This window comes from Camelus bactrianus, chromosome 25 (assembly GCF_048773025.1).
Source record: "Camelus bactrianus isolate YW-2024 breed Bactrian camel chromosome 25, ASM4877302v1, whole genome shotgun sequence".
Taxonomy (NCBI): Eukaryota; Metazoa; Chordata; class Mammalia; order Artiodactyla; family Camelidae; genus Camelus; species Camelus bactrianus.
In genome coordinates, this window is record NC_133563.1 from 12,530,340 (window position 1) to 12,551,940 (window position 21,601).

At 37.4% G+C, this 21,601-nt stretch overlaps 1 protein-coding gene across 5 annotated transcripts in view; it reads left to right on the forward strand.

The window, feature by feature from the left end:
- Positions 1–21,601, forward strand: part of ZFPM2 (zinc finger protein, FOG family member 2) — a 428,442-nt gene that overhangs the window by 168,438 nt on the left and 238,403 nt on the right. The gene's annotated exons all lie outside the window — the stretch shown is intronic.

The following is a 21,601-nucleotide window of genomic DNA, read 5'->3' on the forward strand; positions in this document are numbered from 1 at the left end:
TTGTTGGTGTTCTCTGCCTTCCCGCTGACAGACCCTGACCATTCAGCGGCCTCCACCTTCACTTAACTCCTCACTCTCCCAGATGCTGAGCTTCCCATCTTTCTTTCACTTTCTCATTTGCAAACACATTTTATCCCAAGAAAGATTCTGATAAATCTGGCCACACTGAGAGGGAAATAACTGATGAAGTATAAGTTACTATCTCTTTCAGTCCTATTTGAATTTTAGCAGGTATCAAGACCAAATGCAAAAAAAAACCCCAACAAATTCTGTTTCTATGGTCGGGAGATGGGCAAGTATTTCTCAGTTCTTACCTAGGAGGTGATTTCTGGAGCCAGCCCAAATCATGGCAGTGGTTGTCACAGGCCCTTGTTTTATTTTGACTTTAGAGAATGCTGTTTGTTAAGTGGACAGAAGTATTCTATTTAGAACTCTTCCAAACTCTTCACTCTATTGATCTGACACCAACTTATTTTGGAATTTTAGTGGAATAATTATTTCAGTGGGTAAGAGTTTAGTACTGAAAGGTCAAATAGTCCAATATAAGCTAGTAATTTCTTTAGAGAAAAAAGCCTTTCTTTTGAAGGTCACAGATTTATACCCTGAACCATTAGCTACAGCTGTTGCCTACTCTTCATTATAGAAATCGCTTGAACTGTACAGATCAAATCAGTAATCCAAAACCAGCAAGACAATTGTAGTGGCACTGAAGAGTGAACTTTCTGAGCAAAAGGCTATAAGTATTACATTCTTGAAATGATCTTAAGATATTGGGAGTTCCATATTTGGCTAAATTACTGGGCTGTTTCAGAAAATAATGGCATTTATATATGAGAGGCATGGGTGTTGAATTCAGATGGTCATGGCTTCAGATTACAACTTTGACCCTTGTACCCTGGTTGACCTTGGGTCTCATTTCTTCTTCTATAAAATGGGAATAATACTAAGTACCTGACAGACTTGTTAGGATCGAATGTAGTATGTTTTGTCAAACGTGAAGCACTATATTTATTGCATGGAAGACATTCTATTAATAGTGGATATAATAGTAATAATGAAAAAAGTTAGATTTTGCCTTTTATATCACTGGTGGTTCATTTCCACATAAAGTCAATAGTCAATCGTGTGTTATAAATTTCTCCTTCACTCTGGCTTTTAAGTGGTCTTTGATAAATGGTGGGACTCCAGAAGTTTTATTTATGTTAAAGGGTGGATGTTTTCAAAAAGAATTGCAAAGAGGAAAATACGCCCTTAAGATTTTGAATGATTTAATATGCATGATTAACTTTATAAATGTCAGAGGAGTATATTGTTTGATTTTCTGTAAATTAATTGATCAAATAACCGTGTCTTTGATGTAAGGTGGTAAAGCCAAAAGAAGAGAATGTTATTCATTCTAAAACGGCAGTGGGTTTCTCATACCATAGGAATTTTAATAGGGAAGGCAGTATTGGAGGATTTTTACATCAGCCCACATATCATATGCCAAAAGTATGTACGTGTGTGTGTGTGTGCATATTATGGTAGTTTTCTTTTTTGCACTTTTAAAATATTGATACAGCTTCAGCTTCTCTTGTTAAATCATGGTTTTGTGAATCTTTTTGAGGTTACTGTTATCCTAATTTAAAGTCTGCCTGCCTGGTGAATGAGTCTCAGCAAACTAGTCCGCTCCTGTGTTTTCTGCTGTGAAATGGAAGAAACTAACATGCAAAATAGCTGGTAAATAAGAAAGAGACCCTACTGGTAATAGACAGAAGAAGGTGAGTCAGAGTGGTAAATTACATTTTTCTTCAGATTGGACATAATTTTCTATCCTAGATATTTCTCAAGGCCCTTTATGAATTCCAGCTTCTGTCTTTTCTTATATTTATGGTTTCACTAACATCCTCAGGTAGCGAAATACCTGCACTCATGAATCATTTGCAGATAATAGTGGTTCAGACACTCTCTGTCCAAATTGATAATGGGTATCTGATCCAAGGCGATGCCTGTTTTTTAAGGTCTATATAAGGAGTTCATGGAGGAAAAAAATCCCCTTTTCTCTGATCTCATGTTCATTATCACATCCAATAGTTAGTATCCTAGATGTAGAAATGTAGAGTAAGGCAAACTGGAGAGCTGCTCTATTGTTTGAGTCTCCAAATTACTCTATAAAAAGCACATCTATTCCAGGCAGAATCCCTGTGCATTTTGTGCTATTAGCACTCATGAAAAATGGAGGTTATATTTGCCTTTCTTCTTCATGTCTGCATCCTTCTCAAGTATTTGAATCATTACTTACGAAATTGTATTTTTTTAAGTTGAATTTTCACTTATGAAGGATTTAGTATATTTGCTTTACAAAAAAAATTGAATTTATTTGTAATATTTAGTATATTTTTTAATGAGCTAATGTTCCATTTGACTTCTTTGAATTTGCTTTCTTATTTTATTTATTTTGGAGGGGGTGAGGTAATTAGGTTTATTTATTTATTTTTAGAGGAGGTATTGGGGATTGAACCCAGGATCTGATGCAAGCGAAGCATGTGCTCTACCCCTTGAGCTATTGCCTCCCCTCTGAATTGTTTTGTAAGGGTAGAATATATAATCCCTTTCATAAAGTAATGATGATTTAATCACTAGCTCTCAATGTATGGTGTGCATGAGTCATCTTGGGAAATAGTGAAAAATGTAGATTTCTGGATTATACCCACAAAGACTCGAAATAAATTGGTCTAGAGTGGAGATTTTAGAGCGATAGACAGACAGAGAGATAGATGAAAGCTGGATAGTTATGATGCAGGTAGCACTTAGATCAACACTGAGGTCTTAGAAGACACCGTTGACTTTCCAACTGAGATTTATACTGATGAATTACAGTTTCCAATTTACATACATAGCCTACGTGTTTCTAGCATTAGTCCCTTGTGCAGTCCCACTAAGAAGATGCCTGGAGTGCACTGTGGCTGCGGACAACACAAGTTCCTCACCATCTCCATTCAGCCCTACTGGTTGTTGTGGGAAGTCTCACTGTGAACAGCACATTGCATTTCCTTCCCACACCGCACATTGTTCCCTCTGCTTGAAGTACACTCCTCTGTCCCCTCTTTTCTGAGCCTTAGCTCAACCATCCCCTCCCCAGGAAAGCTCGCCTGCCCTCCCTAAGGGGCCCCATCTTAAGGATTCTCATCCTACCATGTGCTCTCTTTACAGCACTTGTCACAATTGCAATTTGTGTCTGTGTGATGTTTGATTATTGCTTGTAAGACACAGATTATGACTTACTTTTTGTTTATTTGTTTCTGGTTGTACCCCTCGAGATTAATACTGTCCCTGCACACAGTAGGCTCTTAGTCAACATCGATATGAATAAATACATTAAAGTAACCCTTCATCGCACCCGCTGTTAAAGATACCTAAGTTTATTAAGGTTATGCATTAAGTTTCTGTTCTTTGTGTGAATGATTTTTTTTGAAGAACCAGGGGTACCATTAGCAACTTCAGTAACTCAGGAAACTGGAGAGCCCTAGAAGGTAAATGCTGAGAGGGGAGGGGGTGTGCACTAAACAGCATCCCCTGAACTGTGGGTCACAAGAAGACTTGGAGAATATTTAAAACTATTGAACTCTTCGTGCCAAATAGACTTAACTGTTGATTAATTTTAAATAGGAAGATATGTGGTTAAGGTAACAAGTATTAATATATTCAGTGTTTTTCTCATGTAAATATTTTTTTAACTGAAGTGTAGTCAGTTTACAATGTGTTAGTTTCTGGTGTACGGCGTAGTGATTCAGTTGTACATATGTGTATATATATTCCTTTTCATGTTTTTGTTCGTTATAGGCTATTACAAGGTACTGAATATAGTTCCCTGTACTGTACAGTAAGGCCTTGTTTATCTGTATACATAGTAGTGTGTATCTGTAAATCCCAAATCTCATGTAAATCTTGATTGTATTAGAAATGCTCCACTATGATGCCACTGTCCGTCTTCTCTTCAGGAGGCTGTGGGATAGGTATGAAGAGGAAGACTGTGCATTTATTGTGTGTACTGTGCTCCAGGCATCATGTTTATACTTTGCATGTAGTTTTCCACTTGATTGTCACAACTCTCCTGTGAGTTGCAAGGAGTAAGGTTGAAAGCCCCAGGGAACAACCATCGACTCAAAATCATACTTAATTTTTTCAGCTTATATTTTGTTTTGTTTTGTCTTAGATTCCTACACTAAGATCCTCAGACCCTGTTCTTATATTACTTTGCAAATGTTTGTAAGAAATAACAGAGCCTAATATGAATAATCTGGAGAAAGGACTGGCTTACACAACTGAAAATGCCAAAGGCTCATGATGCATTTTGGGTGCAGCCTCTGGTTCTTTGCTGATCTCTTGGCTCTGCCTTCTTTTCGGTTTCAGCTGCATTCTTAGGTTAGTTTCCCTCGTGGTAGCAAAATTTTCTGGACCTTTACACACACACATTATAGAGCCCAGAGCTAAGGAGCTCTTATGTCTAGGCATTTTTTTACAAAAGTCTTGACGTTGATTTTGAATGCTCTGTCTTGAATTGCACGTCAGCTTGAACCAATCAAGAAGCATTGTGGAGGAGATCATGACTAGACTTAGTCAAGTCCCATGCATTATTACCTCTCTTGAGACAGGAGGGATCAGTTTTTCTCAGCCACATAGAAATTATAGGAAGAGAGGAAAGGAAGGCAACCCATGCATTAGCTGGTCTTCTCTTGAAAAGTGCTTAGTAAGGCTGTAAGCAATAATGTAGGATAAATGTGTTTGGAGACAACTGATATTTTAAAGTGATGTTCTTATCTGGATATACAGTAGACAACCCTAAACAACAGTAGTTTTTAAAAAAAAAACTATTTTTAATCTTTAGAAAGTTGGGCTGTATCAGTTGAGGTTGAGCAGCATTTAAGGAAAACAAATCTGATGGCTCAAGCTGAAGATGGCATGTATCTGAATGTCTATAATGATAACACAAGGATTGTATAATACATGGGATAATGCTATTGACTAATTGTTTCTGTTTTCTCTCCTTTAACAGTACTGTTTGCTCCTCTATCTAATACAGCCCTTACAGAATTGATAGATAAAATAGTAAACATTTATAGAAAGATGACTATGTGTCCAGCATTGTTTCAGAGTACTATGTGTAATCTTCACCACATTCCAATGAAATAGGCACAACTATCCCCATTTTCCAGAAAAAGAAACTGAGGCCTCACAATTAGTAACAGTGATGTGGAAATACAAACATGTGCCTCCTGCTCGTGAGCTCTTCCTCTAACCACTGGATTATTCTCAGTCCAGAGTCATACAAAAAAGACCTTCAACTTATTGCTTGAATAATGTTCAGTTATTTGTTGACACTTTCATTCCCTTTGATTTTTAAAGTGTGCATCCACAGATGACTGGATAGAGAAGATGTGGTATATACATATGATAGAATATCACTCAGCTATTAAAAAAAAAAAGTGAAATTTTGTCACTTGCAACAACATGGCTGAACCTGGAGGGCATTATGCTCAGTGAAATATGTCAGACCGAGAGAGACAAATACTTTGTGTTTTCACTTATATGTGGAATCTAAAAAACAAAGCACATTAACAAAACAGAAACAGATTCACAGATACAGAGAACAAACTAGTGTTGCCAGAAGGGGGAATGGTGGGTGGATGGTGAAATAGGTGAAAAGGATTTAGAGGTACAAAGTACCAGTTATAAAATAAATACATCACAGAAATGTAATGTGTAGCCCAGGGAATATAGTCAGTAACATCATAATAACTTTGGCACATAAGCCCGTACAAATATCGAATCACTGTCGTTGTATACCTGAAACTAATACAATGTTGTAAGTCAACCATACTTCAATAAAATAAACAATGAAATTAAATAAATAAAACAAGTTCTGTAAGGCCACTTACTACACTTCAGTAATTTACTTCAGAACAAAGGATGTGGAATGGAATCACATCATGGATTTAAGCATGTTCTGATATTTGCACTAAATCATACTAAGGTTTAACCAGATCCTATCACCAGTTTCAAGGATAACAATTGTTGAGTCTTAAGTAACAAAATGCTTTGGTTGAGACCATTAGTTTCAGTGAATGAATTCTTTGACTAGAGGGATCCAGACTCAGTTGTGTTAAATTTAGTCAAGATGCACTTTGTTCCTCTGAAAATGATTCTCCTTGACAACTTGATGATATAAATAAAAACAATCACTCTTTATAACCTTGATCATTGTGGCCTCTTTTAGAATTAGCCAATATTTATTTTATTACCATAACACAGATAATAACAAAATAATCAAGGAAATACTTTGCCCTGAAAATTTTTGGACCAAGTTGATTTTATCTGAGTTAATTCAGTCAGAGGCACTCTGAATATTGATAACATCTCTGTCATCTCCTAGACACCTCTTTTGTAATTATCCAAGAATTTGGAGAAATGAATGCCGTCTTTGAAGAGGGGCCGACCACAACTGTAACTGATATATTCATCTATTTGTCACCCTTTCCATCTGTGTTTACAAACCATGCCTACACACCTGTGAATCATGAGCATGTTCGTACAGGAGCCTGTGCTGCGATTTCCTTGTGCTCGCTGGATCTGTTAACATAGATGCAGTTCTGGTTCTTCTTTTTAGCTCAGATGGATAGCAACTCCTCTTTCAAGGCACAGTTTATTTATTTAAATTAAAGTTAAATTTCACTTGTAGATTTGATAAACCACTTACTCTCTGTTGATTTAGTCTTCTCAAATGTCCAAACATTTTTATAGTTTTACACATCTCTCATGCATGAAAAATTGAGAATGTGTGTGGTGATTTGCTGAGAATGAGTCATGCACTGAAATCATGCAGATTCCTTTGTGTTGTTACAACCACTTAAGTGCTATAAGCAAAGAAGAAAAATAGGCGGAGCTGGCCTGAAAGGAGGTGTTTTCAGTGGCAACTGCTCTTTTAAATATAATTATTATGAAGGAAAAGCCTAGTTGAACATTGCATACATTTAAAAAATATGTGCTATTTTTTTGTGCAAGATGATGCAGTCTTCCTTAAATGAGCTTTGATTTCTACATTTTGGAACCTGGACAATGCTGGGATGTTTTGAGATTGAAATAGAGCACAATTTTAAGGAAAGCTACAGATTAGTTTGCGATACACCTGATGACAATTACGCAGATATAAGGAACTACATAGTGAATGGACAACAAGGCCTTTGGATATCTGTTAGTTAAGAGCAATTTTGCTTTAGGATTTGGGGGAAAGAATAATAAATGTAGCTAACATTTATTAAGTGCTTACTATGCACCACACACCATTCTGCAGTGCAAATATAAATAAATCATTTAATCCTCTCAACAACTTCACCGGGGGCAGGTATGTTTATCATCTCCAGTTTATCAGTGAAGAGACTGAGGCCCAGCAAGGTTTAGTAACCTGCCCAATGCTGCACAGCTAGTAGCTGGCAAATCTGAGATTCAGACACATTCCAGGACCCATATGTGTAAGGTGTTATGCTATGGTGTATAACTGGTGTGATGCGTTCAAAAAGTATGCACGGAATTTTGTCGTAGGTTTGTGAGAAATAAGGTAATGTATGTAAAACATATTAAAATGCCTGGAAAATAAAGGAAAATGGGAGAAAACCCCAGAGCATCCCTCCTCCCAAAGATTCTTGAAGAGCTGAAGGTTCTTTTGGGTTGGCACTCTTCTGATCCTGGATTCCCATATACTTGTTTGCCTCCAGTATAAGTTTCATAACACAGATTGGAGATAACATGGTTGATAAATTAGGGAACACGTTGACATTATGCAGATATTTTTGAGTTATAATGAAACTGGATTTGGAACCCACACACATAATAAAAGAACCCGTTTTCTCACACACAGCACAGGGACATGCGATGACACCGTTTGAGCGCCTCTTGGATTTGGTTTCTCACTGATGGTCTTAAGTGTCTTGACCTTACTATTGATGGCCTAGATTTTGGTTTCCTTTTATGTGTTCAGAATGTTTAGATGTGATTTTGTACATTTTGGTTAACCTATTACCTTGCAATAACTATTAAATACGTATAGCTGTAAAATACTTTTGTTACTAGAATTCCTGCAGGAAAAATAACTTTGCGCTGGTCTCAGATCCTCTAGTTTCAAACTCTCCTTTTCTAATTATAGCAAATTAGAAACAATGAATTTATTTTAAAAATTTACAACATGAATTCTTTGATAAGCTATGTTCTTAGGAACACAAATAACCTGTTATTGTAGAAGAGAGCATTCCAAAGGGAAATATAAAAGAAAATAACTATTAAATTGATGAAGAAGGATCAAAAAGATAAATACATTTAAGTGTTAAATTCATACAGAGTAACGGTAATGTTTAAGACAAGCATTTCAAAACAAAATAAAGGCCAATACATTTTTTAATAGGAAGAAATAAGAAAGGTAGAAAGTGTTTAAACAGAGAAGGCATTTAAACTGATATGACTGTGCTATGTATAAAGGGATCACAAGAGCATTTAGTATCATAGCTAGGTATCATCTTCTCCAGGACTATGCACATGCTCAGTCACACAGGTCAATTACTTGTTAATATCAGCGGGCTGTGAAAGGGCAGCATGGGAAAAATAAAACAAAATCAGCTTTTTGTTGTAGAATCCAGTGATAAGCTTTGTAACACTATGTAAGGGAAAAATATATTACTTAATTCAACCTAATAAAGTTACACATTGTGGAGATGTATACACACACATTTACACAAGTATATATGTTCGTATGACATAGTCCCTTTTTTCTAGCGTCATTACTCAGGAAGATAGATACATGCCTAGCAGCAGATGGTTTATTGTGATAAGTATTGTCATAGAGGAACGAAGTGTTCCAGTGATGAACTGGGAGTGGACAGAGATTATTTCTGGTGGGAAGGATATGGGGAAGCTATTTTGGAATAGGTGGTTTTTGAGGTGGACTTTCAAGTAAGGGTAATTGACAAGGAGATAGCTCATTATATGCAGAGTGCCCAAGTATAGATAACAACTTGAGGAAAGACTTATGGACAATTTCAGATGACAGGAAATATAAAGGGGGTGACTGGAGCCATAAAGCATTGAGATAAGTTGGTAACAGAGATATGCAAAGTATTGCTGAAGACTTTTGAGTGCCAGCCTAACTAGTTAGGGAGATTACTGTGTTGAAATGATCATGAATAATTTACGTATGTGTTAAAAATGTGATCTTGCCAGCAGGATCAGGGTTTAAGATGGTAGACTCAGAATATGTGCCCACAACCCCTGCTGTCTCAAGTCCCATAAGGATTTGTCAGAAGGAGATGTATGTACACACATGTACACAATGGTCTGGAAAACAGCTAAGAGGACCACCAGAAAACCCAGAAACTGACCAACTTCTAGAAAATAGACATTGAATAGAGTTGGACTCATAAAAACAAAAACAAACAAAAGATAGAGCTCCAGGTACTTTCAAAAACAGCTGTGAAGGAAAAGAGCATTTCAGTGAAACTTGTGGCTCCGAGGAATCCATTCAAGGGGGATGGGAGAGTAATGAGCCAATCACACATATGTAATGAGTGGCTTTAAAAAATTATGTAAACATTTAACAAAATGCATTTAAGTTGTTGAATTGATAGAAAATTGTAGCATACATTATGGAAATAAAAAAGTAAGGATTACCATTACTAGAACAGCAATGGGACGTGTAACTTTCAAATAACTAAGGGAAGAATTTGCCCTCTACAGATATAAAAACCTGTTCTGTAAGTAAAATAATTAGAAATCAGTAGAATAATTAGAGTTAGTAGAATTATGTTAGTGTAAGAAAAGACAAATGAAAGAGTAGTGCAGAATCCATCCAGAAACTGATTCACACATACTTGACTATTTAGTATGAGATAAACTCATATAAAACAATGAACTGGAATGAGCTATTTGGTAAACATTTGGCTTGCCATTTGGAAATAAATAAACTAATATGACATCTCAAATTGCTAACAGTGCTAGCCTCTAGTGAAAGGATTAGAGTAAGGGAACTAAAAAAATTATACTTTTCAAAAATCAATGCTTTAGATGGTTTTTAAAGAACTATATTCAGGCATTACTTACATGCAAATTTAGAAGGAAGAGTAAGAAGCCATGTCTGAGTGATCAGCAACTTTTGACTTGTCACACATAACCAAACTAAATGGTAGCTGTTTCCTAATAGGGACATCAATTTGAAAGCTTTGAAAATCAGAATAAAAATATAGTCCTTTATAAATCAGCAGAGTTTAAGTCTGTATAGTCTTATGTTGAGAAATCGTACTGAAAGTTTATTTTTGCGTTGAGTTCAGATTTTATTTCAATTTGAAATTATAATTTTTATCTTCTCTAATTGGCTATACAAATTTGGAAGTTGAAAACTTTTGCAAAAATACCTAACTGGGTCCCACTGCAAAGCCTGTCCTCTTACTCCTTAAACTGCATTGTGTCTATGTGCCACTTAGTGGCCGCCTTCATTAGGCACATCCAGTAAATATTTTAAGTAGAAATACAGCATAGTGGTCTTGATAGCATGAAGTACCAGGTCTAACTCTTAACTTTAGCCCTTGCTCTGACTTTGAGCAGATTAATTTAATCTCAGTTTTTTTTTCATCTATAAAATGGGGATAAATTTATCTCATAGTATTGGTTTTTGAAATGATGAAATGCAGATACTCAGTTACAATACTTTGCACATACTACTCAACAGACACTATGTACTACTCCTGGAAAAGAATGATCCAGTAAGTTTCTCAAACATGGATGAGAAAGCTTATGAATCTTCTATGTCCAAGTTGTATAAGATGTTACCTTTTCACCAATTCCCTAGAGAACATGCGCTTGATATTAATTGGGCTCTATTAGAAGATATACAAAAGTAGATCCATGTAAAAAAGCTTTTAAAGTCCACTTACTTGTGCTCCACATGTCCTAGTATTCTGTAGCTACAATACTTATTCCAATCTTGGGTCTTATCACCACTGCTAGGAAGAACAGCATGCAGCGACCCAACCAGGAATGATGCATCAAGAATTACGGCCTCCAGTGCTTTGAAGTAAATCCTCTGAAAGAGTCATTTCTTCTCTGCTTTGTTGCATCAGTTACCGCACCTCCCTACTTCCCTGCTGGTGATGCCTGCTACCATGTTAGTAAAATTCTCTGCAGATACTAACCTTAGAGGAGCCAGGACACTAAAATAACAGGAGGTTAGTTGATTTATTACATAGAGGAGATAATCAACCAGGTGACTGTCTGAGTCATTAGCAAGTTATTTTTCTGTGTATGTTGTATTTATGTCTAACTTTGACATCAGCTCAGGGTAGTGATGTCCACGCCCCCTATGGTCAAAGGCTACCAGGAGAGTATAGTGTCAGAACTGTGCAGTGCAAATGCATGGACTGTGTTAGTAGCCCATGTTCTTGACCCGACGATTTCAAATTGCTCACTGAGTAAGCTTCTTTATGTTTTCATTACTTCAATTTATTTAATTTTTGCCATTTGTTGCTTTTTTATTGTGGTAAAACATAACATAAAATCTGCCATTTTAATGATCTTTAAGGGTACAGTTCAGTGGCATCCAGCACATTTACTTTGTTGTACAACCATGACTACCATCCACCTGCAGAACTTTTTCATCTTCCCAAACTGAAACTGTATCCATTAACAATAGCTCCTTGTTCCCTCCTCTCCTCAGCTCCTGACAGCCACCTTTCTGCTCTATATGCTTTGACTACCTCATATATGTGGAATTATACAATATTTGTCCTTTTGTATCTGGCTCATTTCACTTAACATATCTTCAATCCATGTTGTATCATGTGCCCGAATTTCCTTTTTAAGGCAGAATAATACTCCATTGTATGTATGTAACACATTTTGCTTATTCATTCATCCATTGATGGCCACTTGAGTTGCTTCCACCTATTCACTGGTTATTGTGAATAACGGTGCTACAAACATTGGATGCTGAAATATCTGTTTGAGTCCATGCTTTCCGTTCCTTTAGGTATATATCCAGACATGGAATTGCTGGATCATATGGTAATTCTAAGTTTAATTTTTTGTGGAATTGCCATACTGTTTTCCACAGAGGCTGCACCATTTTATGTTGCTTCAATTTAAAGCTGTATCTACCTAGAGTTCCTGTGACTGTCAAATAAAAAAAAATGATGTAAAATTACTCATAGCCTCTAAACACGTCTGTGTTAAGTATTAACTCTATTGAGATCCCAAATGTGTAGAAAAGTGCTTATACTGTGTAATTGAGGGGTTTTGGGGAGGTGTAATTATGTAAATGCTGGAACGTTCACTAAAATGGATTAGATGCTGAATAAAATGTAACCTTTTCTTGATAGACTAAGGCCAGCATAATTGTATGTACTTATGACCTTAAATCCTCTAAGAGAAGAAGGATTCTGATTCTCAGTGGTACCCTCAGTGCCCAAAGTTATTGCTCAGAAACATTTGCAGAGAGAGTGAATTAATTAGTAAAAGATGTCTAAACTATGCTTACCACTTCGTCCTATTTTGCCTTATCTAATTTGTCATGGCTTTGGCAAGCATGGAAACATTCCTGGGTATCACTCACACACACACACACAAACACGTTGACTTTTCAATTTTAGCATCAAGTAATGTTCGGACCAATAATTTGAGCAAGGTACTCTCTCTTTACTCAGTGGGTAAAATCAGAAAAAGAGTCTGTAAAGCCTTTGGTGTGGAACAGGATTTTCTCTCCACATCAGTTTGAGATGATATCTGTGATCAAAGAGACATATGCTGTTCGTGTGCTTCCTCTGTACTTCAGAACTGGCAGTGACCTGGAGGGTATTCGAGTGCCCTTATGCGGTTGCCTAGAAACTTTGGCCACGCAAGTGTCAACTTCCTTTCATGGCTCTGAGGGAGAAGGAGCCTCGCAGAGAGCTCGGGACTGTGTAGAGGGGGAAAGAAAGGTCCTTGTGTGTTTTAAAACAAGTGTCTCACCAGGAGATAATGGTTGAGCTGTGGGTTATAAATGATGCATTTTGTTCTTTTCGTCTTGCTGATGGCACAAGGGAAAAAAAAGTTCATCTCTCGCTTATCAAAATACTGTGACATTTCTTCTTCCGCAGGAAAATTTTCAATCACAACCTTCTGCAGCAACTGAGACCAAATTGAACAATTGTAAAACTCCGCAGTGTCTCATTAAAACCCGTGTTTGACCTCTGTTCTTTTATGTACCTCACGCAAAATAAATCACACACACAGACCCTTGCTAAAATTTGCTGCAATTTCCTACTTCATGTCTTTAGGGGCATGTGTACTACTTAGGACGCAAATAGGCTTTGTTTGGTTTTCGTTCCAAATTTTTAATATTTTGTGTTGCCATCAGCATAGTTACTTCTAAACCATCAGTTTTATGAGGTCTGTATGCTTTGAAGAAAAGCTTCACAAAGTTTCCTTGAAAATGAATGTATTTTTGAAAGCCATTTAGAAATATGATAAAGGTGAAAAGGCTTTTCTATGCCAGCCACCTCATGGCTATGTCATGAATATTAAATTTTGATTAAAATCCTGCGTCCATTTAGGTTTATATGGTTATTTGACAGGAGAGAGTTTCGCTTTCCAAGCTGTATGTTCCACGTAGACAAACCGGAGTAGTGAAGTAGTTAATGTCAGATCAATAGGAATGAGAATCGTGTGACTCAATTTTCAAATACAGAGTACTAGGTGGTTAGGTGGTGTGATTCCCACGTCCTTATCGAGATTAAATTGATTTTGTAATTTTTATGAAAATAAGCATAGTATTTAGAATTTAACATCCCTCAGCCACTACAGATCTGTTGTATAAAGCATATGCCCCAGTTACCTGGAGGACAGGCTGGCATGGTGCAGTGCCCTGGGGGCTGAGAAGGCTGCCCCAGCAGCAGTGTGAGACTGCAGTCATAGCAGTTGACTTACAGGTGAAATAACACCTAAAGTCATCAAGGCCTAAATTTTGAATGAATGTCAGTTGACAGATTGTAATACAGAAACATATTTTTATTAGCCTGTTTGGCCTCTTAGGTGCTCAGTAAATGTGACATGAATGATCCCCACCTTGGTGTAAAATGCATCCATGTGTAGTGGAACTCTATTCTTCACAACTCTCAGGTATTTCCTGATAAATTAGCTCATTATTTATTTGCAGAAAATTGAGATGACGGTGCTGTTTTTCTCAGCTTCAGACTTTCTTACTACAGTTAATTGCACTGACATCTTGCCGTTTTATAAGGATAAATTCTTCTCCTTTCTCTTGAAAACCTTCTCACCCATGGCCTGGTGTCCCTTTGCTTTCAAAACATTCAAAATTAATATACATACTTAATTCATCCTGAACCTTATATGTAATGCTAATGAAATTTGATGTTTATGTTAAAACCGTGAAAATCAAAGGAAAAAAAGGACATAAAAATTTGGATTTACACCACTGCATGTTACGTTCTACTATGAAGGAGATACAGGAGAAGTGTTGTACATGGATAAAAGTTCAAGTCTGATGTGAACAGGAGATGCTAACTGCCAAGTGTAGTTGGTTTTCATATTTTTAAAAAAAGGTTTTTTCTCACCTACTAAATCCATAAACTACTTGGCTAGCTTCTTTTATTTTTATAGTAAATGTTTATATTTGTGGTTTCAATTTGAGTCTTTTTAAAAACACTGAGAATAGTGATCAACAGTGAGATGAACTAAAATGGAGAAAATCAGTACCAAAGAAACAATGAGTTTGGGTCAAACACCCTGTTTGCTTATGAGAAAGGAAATCTGTGTTTAGTGGTTTTGAATAATAACAGCAACCAATGTACTAAGGCATACATCTTCCTTCCATAAAATCATGATTAAGACCAAGTTGTCTGGCTTATGTTTAGTCCAAGTTGGGATGCAGAAAGAGAAAAATTTTGTAAATTCTTGCAGGGGCATGTATTTTCTCTCTCCTTGTGATGTGGGCCCCATCCTGTCCTTTACATGAGAAGTTGCCTCCACCTACCAGTTGTGGGACCCTGCTTGAGTCAGAACTGTCTATGCCTCAGTTTCCTCATCTTCAAAATTGTGGTAGCAGTATGTATTTCATAAAGTTGTTATGAATGTTGTTATGCAGTGAATGATTATTTGTAAGTTGCATCGAACAGTGCTCAGGGCATAAAAAAGTGGGATGCGTATTTCTGGGGGAAAAAAAAAAGCATTCCTCTTTCTGGGAGTCCTTCAGACTTCAAAAACTTCACAATGTGTATTTCCAGAGACAAGGAATGATTCTGCCTGTGCAGTCACATGGCATTTTTGAAAGTATATATTCCTTGTTCAGTCTGTGAACTATCAAGGGTTTTACCTAAAACTTCAAAAGAGCCTTCACTTTCACGAAGATTACTTGGCAGCTGGTTGGGGGTTGAAGAGATGCCACCTTTCAGCCTAGGACAGGAGTATGAATTTCAAAAAATACATGAGGAGCCAAAGGGCAAAGTTGTGTTGGTTTTGCACTCAAAGGGCAGATACGGGAAGGGCCTGCATGGATGTAAATTGGACGACTGAGTCTGAGCCAGTGATTCAGTCTTAAATACGGGGGCCAACTGAGGCCCTGCTGGTGCCCTCTATTACTTTTAAAGTGTTACAGGCTTCTTAAAAGCGGGGTTTTAGAGATCAAGAGGAAGTTCCTAGATTTATGGTGACCTTTAAGACCTTGTTACTCAAAGTGTTCCAGCATCAGCATCACCTGGGAGCTAGTGTTAGAAATAGTCTCAGGACACCCCTGCACTGACTGAAAAGGAGTCTGCATGTTAGAAAGATGCCACCTCAACTCAGTCGTGAACAGTGTGTGGCCCCTCACACCTGAATTAAAATGACATCTTTATAAAATTGTGGCGTTCTGAAGGATCTTAAAAACCAGCTAATCCAACTCTTCTATCTTATAGTTTCCTGGCTTTAGGAGATGTTCAGTACTCGCCGTGTGCCAGGTTTTTAAACTCCGTGTCGTGTTTACAGAGATAGGTAGGACATGGCTCTTGCTCTGGAGGTCTCTTCAGATGGAATATAAACTAGTAGGTGGAACATGGTGTAGGGTCTGCTCTTCTACCACAAATGCAGAGAGCCCTGGAGGAAGGCCCTGAGTCTGGATGGGAGAATCAGGGAAGCCTTCCCAGGGCTTTGCGTTCCCAGGGATGCCCAGGGCTTCTCAGTTACTTTGAGTTTGAGTTTTGAAGGATGAGCGAGTTTTCCAGTAGCTGTGGGATAGCCCCTGAAATTCTAAATTTCTAACAAACGGACAGGGTTATGAAGAAAACTTACAGTTACAGCTTTGCATAACGAGTACTGTAGACCGGATGTCTTAAGCAGATACTTATTTCCTCACAATTCTGGAGGCTGGAGATCTGGGATCATATTTCTGGAGGCTGCAAGTCTGGGACCACGGTGTCAGCAGAGTTGATTTCTTTTGAGGCCTCTCTCCTTGGCTTGTCGATGTCCGTCTTCTTTAGTATCTTCATATGGTCTTTCCTCTGTGTTTGCCTTTGTCCTAAACTCCTCTTCTTATAAGGACACCGGTCATATTGGATTAGGGTCCACCCACATGACCTCATTTTATCTTAATTAGCTTTAAGGCCCTGTCTCCAAATACAGTCACATTCTGAGGTAGTGTGGGTTGGAATTTCAACATTTGAATGTCAACATGTTAAACATTGTATTTGAATAACTCAGGCCATAACACCAGGGATATTTTGAACATAAGTTTGCCATCAAATATTACTATAAATTAATTTATATGATTATGATAATTGCTAGATATTCCCCAGCTGAAATCAGATTGCTGAGTTTCAAAGTTAATTACCAGTGTACCAAGTAGCACGGCACACTTTGTTTCTAAGTGAATGCAACCCAGACAAATTCCCCAACAGCTGCCATGTGCACTTTAAGCAACAGAACACCCAGCGATTTTTTTTTTTTCTTTTTCTTTTGGAATTCCTTGAAGTCACCAGTCAGTCAGGGCCAAGTGAGCTGTTCATCCACTTGGGAGGGAACAGTTCACCACATAAAATGAAGATAGAGCAAGAAGATCAGCTGAGTTTATGGAGGAACACTTGCCACCTTGACTTTTAGGTCATATATCCATGAACATATTTGGATAAAAATTTTTGAAAAAGATAAAATTCATGGGCACATTGCACCTATCCAAATTCTTAAATATTATTAAAAGTCAGCTTGTCACGTTAACGAATGTATTTTAATTCACAAGACAGTTGTGGGCTTTGGCACTTGCTATAAAGGAGCATGCCAGAAATTATTTCCCTGCAGTGGGAACCTCTCTATAACTTTCTCAAAGCTATTACTGTCTTATGGAGCCAACAGTACCATGTTCTCACACTTCTTACCAATCTCATAATCCTTGGCAGATCAGCCTCACGGCAATCTGACGTTCTGTCACGTAGTTTTCTTCTGGATCTTTTGCCGTAACCTAAGTAGTGGTTAGTTCATGTGTGTGTTAGCTCAGGCTGCCACAGCAAAATACCAGAGACTGGGTGGCTTCAACAATAGAAATTCATTTTCTCACAGGTCTGGAGGCTGGATTTCTGCAATCAGGGTGCCAACATCATTGGGTTCTGGTGAGAACCATCTTCCTGGCTTGCAGACAGCCTCCTCAGCGCATGTGTGCAGAGAGAGAGAGATGGAGAGAAGAGAGCAAGTGAGCTCTGGTCTTTCTTCCTCTTCTTATAAGGACACCAATCCTATTGCATTAGGGTCCTACCCTTATGACCTCATTTAACCTTAATTATGTCCTAAAGATTCTATCTCCAGATAGTCACATGGAGGGTTAGGCCTTCAACATAGGGATTTAGGGGGGACACAGTTCAGTCCACAGCAACCAGTAACCATTTACTGAGACACTTGTCAATGTGAGTTGCTATATGTGCAGATCCAGGCAGCAAGCAAGCCTGACATGTTGAAACAGGGTTCATATATATATGTTCAAAACCATAATATATGAAGTTTTATTTAAATTCTTTATGATTGTTGTTCAATATACTTAATGAATTTTTGACATCTGGCTCAAACTCCTTTAAAAAATAGGTGTATTGTAGAATTCAGCTCTTACCATGGTAGAGGTCTGAATTAGGAAGAGGGTGACTACAAAGCCACTTCTGTGTTCCAGGGATGTGAGTTACCGAGGTAACAAACAGCCGGATGGTTGGTAAATAGCATAGATTGAGCTGAGTCACACGTTATATGTCATTTATTTCCCTCTTGTATTAATTTCCTGGGGCTGCTGTAAGAAAGCACCACAAACTGGGTAACTTAAAACAGCAGAAATTTATTTTTTCACGTGACTGGCAATCGGTAGCCTGCAATCAGGGTGTCCAGTGCCATGTTCCCTCTAAAATCTGTAAGCGAATCCTTCCTTGATTCTCCCTAGCTTCTGATGGCTTGCTGGCCTTTCTTGGGATTCCTGGGCTTGGAGAGACGTTGCTCCAGTCTTTGGCTTCATCATCACATGGCCTTCCTGTATGTCTGTCTTGCCATCTTCTTATGAGAATACTAGGCATATTGGATTAGGGGTACACCATTAGTATTACAATGTATCCTTTTGTGGGGGGAGCACAGTTCAACCCATAACACCTCTGAAAGTGAAAATACTTTGAGAATCAATTTTGAAGATGGAGAAATCTTCTGTTTTACAAAAACTATGCAGACTGTACCAGCTGCCCAATTTCCAAACTCTTGCTAAAGATGTCTAGATAAAAATTGTTGACGGTTTACATAAAAAATAAAATTCCACACAACTTTTCTGCTGTGATGGTGAGTCATACAAAATATCCAAAGAAATTACTATTTCCATTGACAATTTCTAAATCAAATTTGTGTTCTATATAATGTCATTGTGAAGAAAAATTGTCTACAGAAAGAATGCCTGGTTTTATATATTCTATCAGTTAATTCCACAAGTTCCATGAATTTTTAAAAGCCAAATTTGCAAATATCTCTAGATATTCTTGTCAAAAATTCAGGATTCAGTCACTTTTAGAAAACATTTGTTTCCACCATAAAGTTGTAATACGAAAGGTTGGATGTGAACTTGACAAATTGGAGTGCTAATGATTTTTGAATATTACTGCTCTAGAGTCACAAGGCATGTTTTAAATTGAGGTAACGTTGGTTTATAACATGATATAAATTTCATATGTGCATAAGTATAATTTGACTTCTGTATACAACACAGCAGCACGCTGACCACCCAGTGTCTCATTTCTATCTGTCACCATACAACTGACCCCTTTTACCCATTTAACCCTCTTCCCGCCACCCCCCTTCCCTTCTGGTAACCACCGTTCTATTCTAGGTATATGCTTATTTTTGTTTTGACTTGTTTGTTCATTTATTTTGTTTATTTTATACTCCACATATGAATGAAATCATATGATGTTTGTTCATATCCACCTGACTTATTTCACTTAGCATAATGCCCTCGAGGTCCATCCCCATTGTTGAAAATGGCACGAATTCATTTTTAATGACCAAGTAGTATTCCACTGTGTGTGTGTGTGTGTGTGTGTGTGTGTGTGTGTGTGTGTGTGTGTACACCACACCTTTAATCCATTCACTTGTTGATGGGCACTTAGGGTTTTTTTCCCAAATTGTAAATAATATTGCAATGAACATAGAGGTGTATATATCTGTTTGAATTCATGGTTTTGTGTTTTTCAGATAAATACCCAGAAGTGGCCTAGCTGGATCATATGGTAGTTCTGTTCTTAATTTCTTGTGGAATCTCTGTATTGTTTTCCGTATGGAAATTCCCAACAACAGTGTACAAGGGATCCCTTTCTTTCACATTTTTCAAACACTTATTTCCTGTCTTTTTGACAAAGATATTTTATTGTAGTCTTGATTTGCATTTCCTTAATAATTAGTGATGTTGAACATCTTTTCATGTGCCTGTTGGCCACCTGTAAGTCTTCTCTGGAAGAATGTCCATTCATATCCTCTGCCCATTTGTTAGTCGGGTTGTTTGCTTTTTTTGTTGTTGAGTTGATGAGTTCTTTATTTTGGATATTCATCTCTTATTGGTTATATGATTTGCATATATCTCCTCTTGTTTGCTGGGTTGTCTTTTTGTTTTGTTGATGGTTTCCATTGCTGTGCAGAAGCTTTTTAGTTTAGTGTGATCCCATTTGTTTATTTTTGCTTTTGTTTCCCTTGTAAGGAGACAGATCCAAAAAGCTGCTAAGGCACTGCTAAGATCAGTGTCAAAGAGCTTACTGCCTATGTTTTCCTCTAGGAGTTTTATGGTTTCAGGACTACATATGATTCTTAATTCTTCTAAAGGAAATTACTGTTTATATGCTTTAAAAAGCTAATGGAATTATTAACATTTTTCTTTCAATGTGGTAAGATTTTTCCCTGATCTTATTGCAAAGAACACTTACTTGCATACATAATTCTTTTGCTCAGCTTTCTTGTGGAATAAAAGGATACAGTAACACTAACAAATTCACGTTAACTTAACTGTAGTGATTGTGCATTTTCCATTTCTGTTATGTAATTGTGCTCATTGAGTGACGTAATTGGGGGCATGCATTACTTACTGTGTTGGGCATAACTTATTATGGCAGGTTTATGGGAGCTGTGGAAGAAACTAGAAAACAAGACCACCAGTGGCATTAAGTAGTTGTGACAGAGGCATAAGATGTAGCTAAAAGCCCAGTTTGGGAAGATTGCTTTGTGCATTGGGAGGGGAGGGATGTCTGTAATACAGCATCAGTATTCAGAACCATAACTTTTTTATCATAAATTCTTACGTCTCCATAAAATTGAAAAATGTGTAAAATTAACAAATTTGATTCATGTATAGGAGGAATAGATGAGCTTTGAATGTATTTCTCAACATTTCTATGACACAAACAAAAACCATGTTAAAAAAAAGAAACAACCTCATATGAAATACAGGTAACGTGAAACTACTTTCCTTAAGTACCACGGGAGTAAAGAGGACCATAAGCATAGTGTTTGTCTTGCCTGTTTTATAACGCTCATAACCACACTTTAATCCATCTGGCCAAAAATGGACAATTTTAAAAGAGAACATGTTTATACGTTGGTGAAAGCTGTGACAATGTAGACAGGAGTCCCTCCAGGTGGTCACAATGTACTTCAGAGTTCGTAAGGGGTAACCAAAGAGATAAACTACCGACTTTCTTTCCCAATTGGTGATTGATAAGAAATGTGATTTGTTAGGCAATCTTCAGAAAAAAAAATTTTAAAGACTTCTTATGTATTTGGAGGAAATGTATATAAAAACATATCCCTAGAGAATTTGGAAACTGTTTTATACCAGTTGATGTCATAATTTGTCATAAGATCAGCAGAACAGAGAGACTAACACATTAACCTTGTAGACAGCTACCAAGTATTGCTCCCTAAACTCCCCAAGCACTTACTTGTTTCCTCTCTTCCTTCCTCCCTCCTTTGACTCTCTCTTTTCCATCTTTCCTCCCTCCTTCCTTCCCTCTCTTTCTTTCCTTCTTTCCTTCTTCCTTGCTTGCCTTCCTAACTAGAAGGCAGG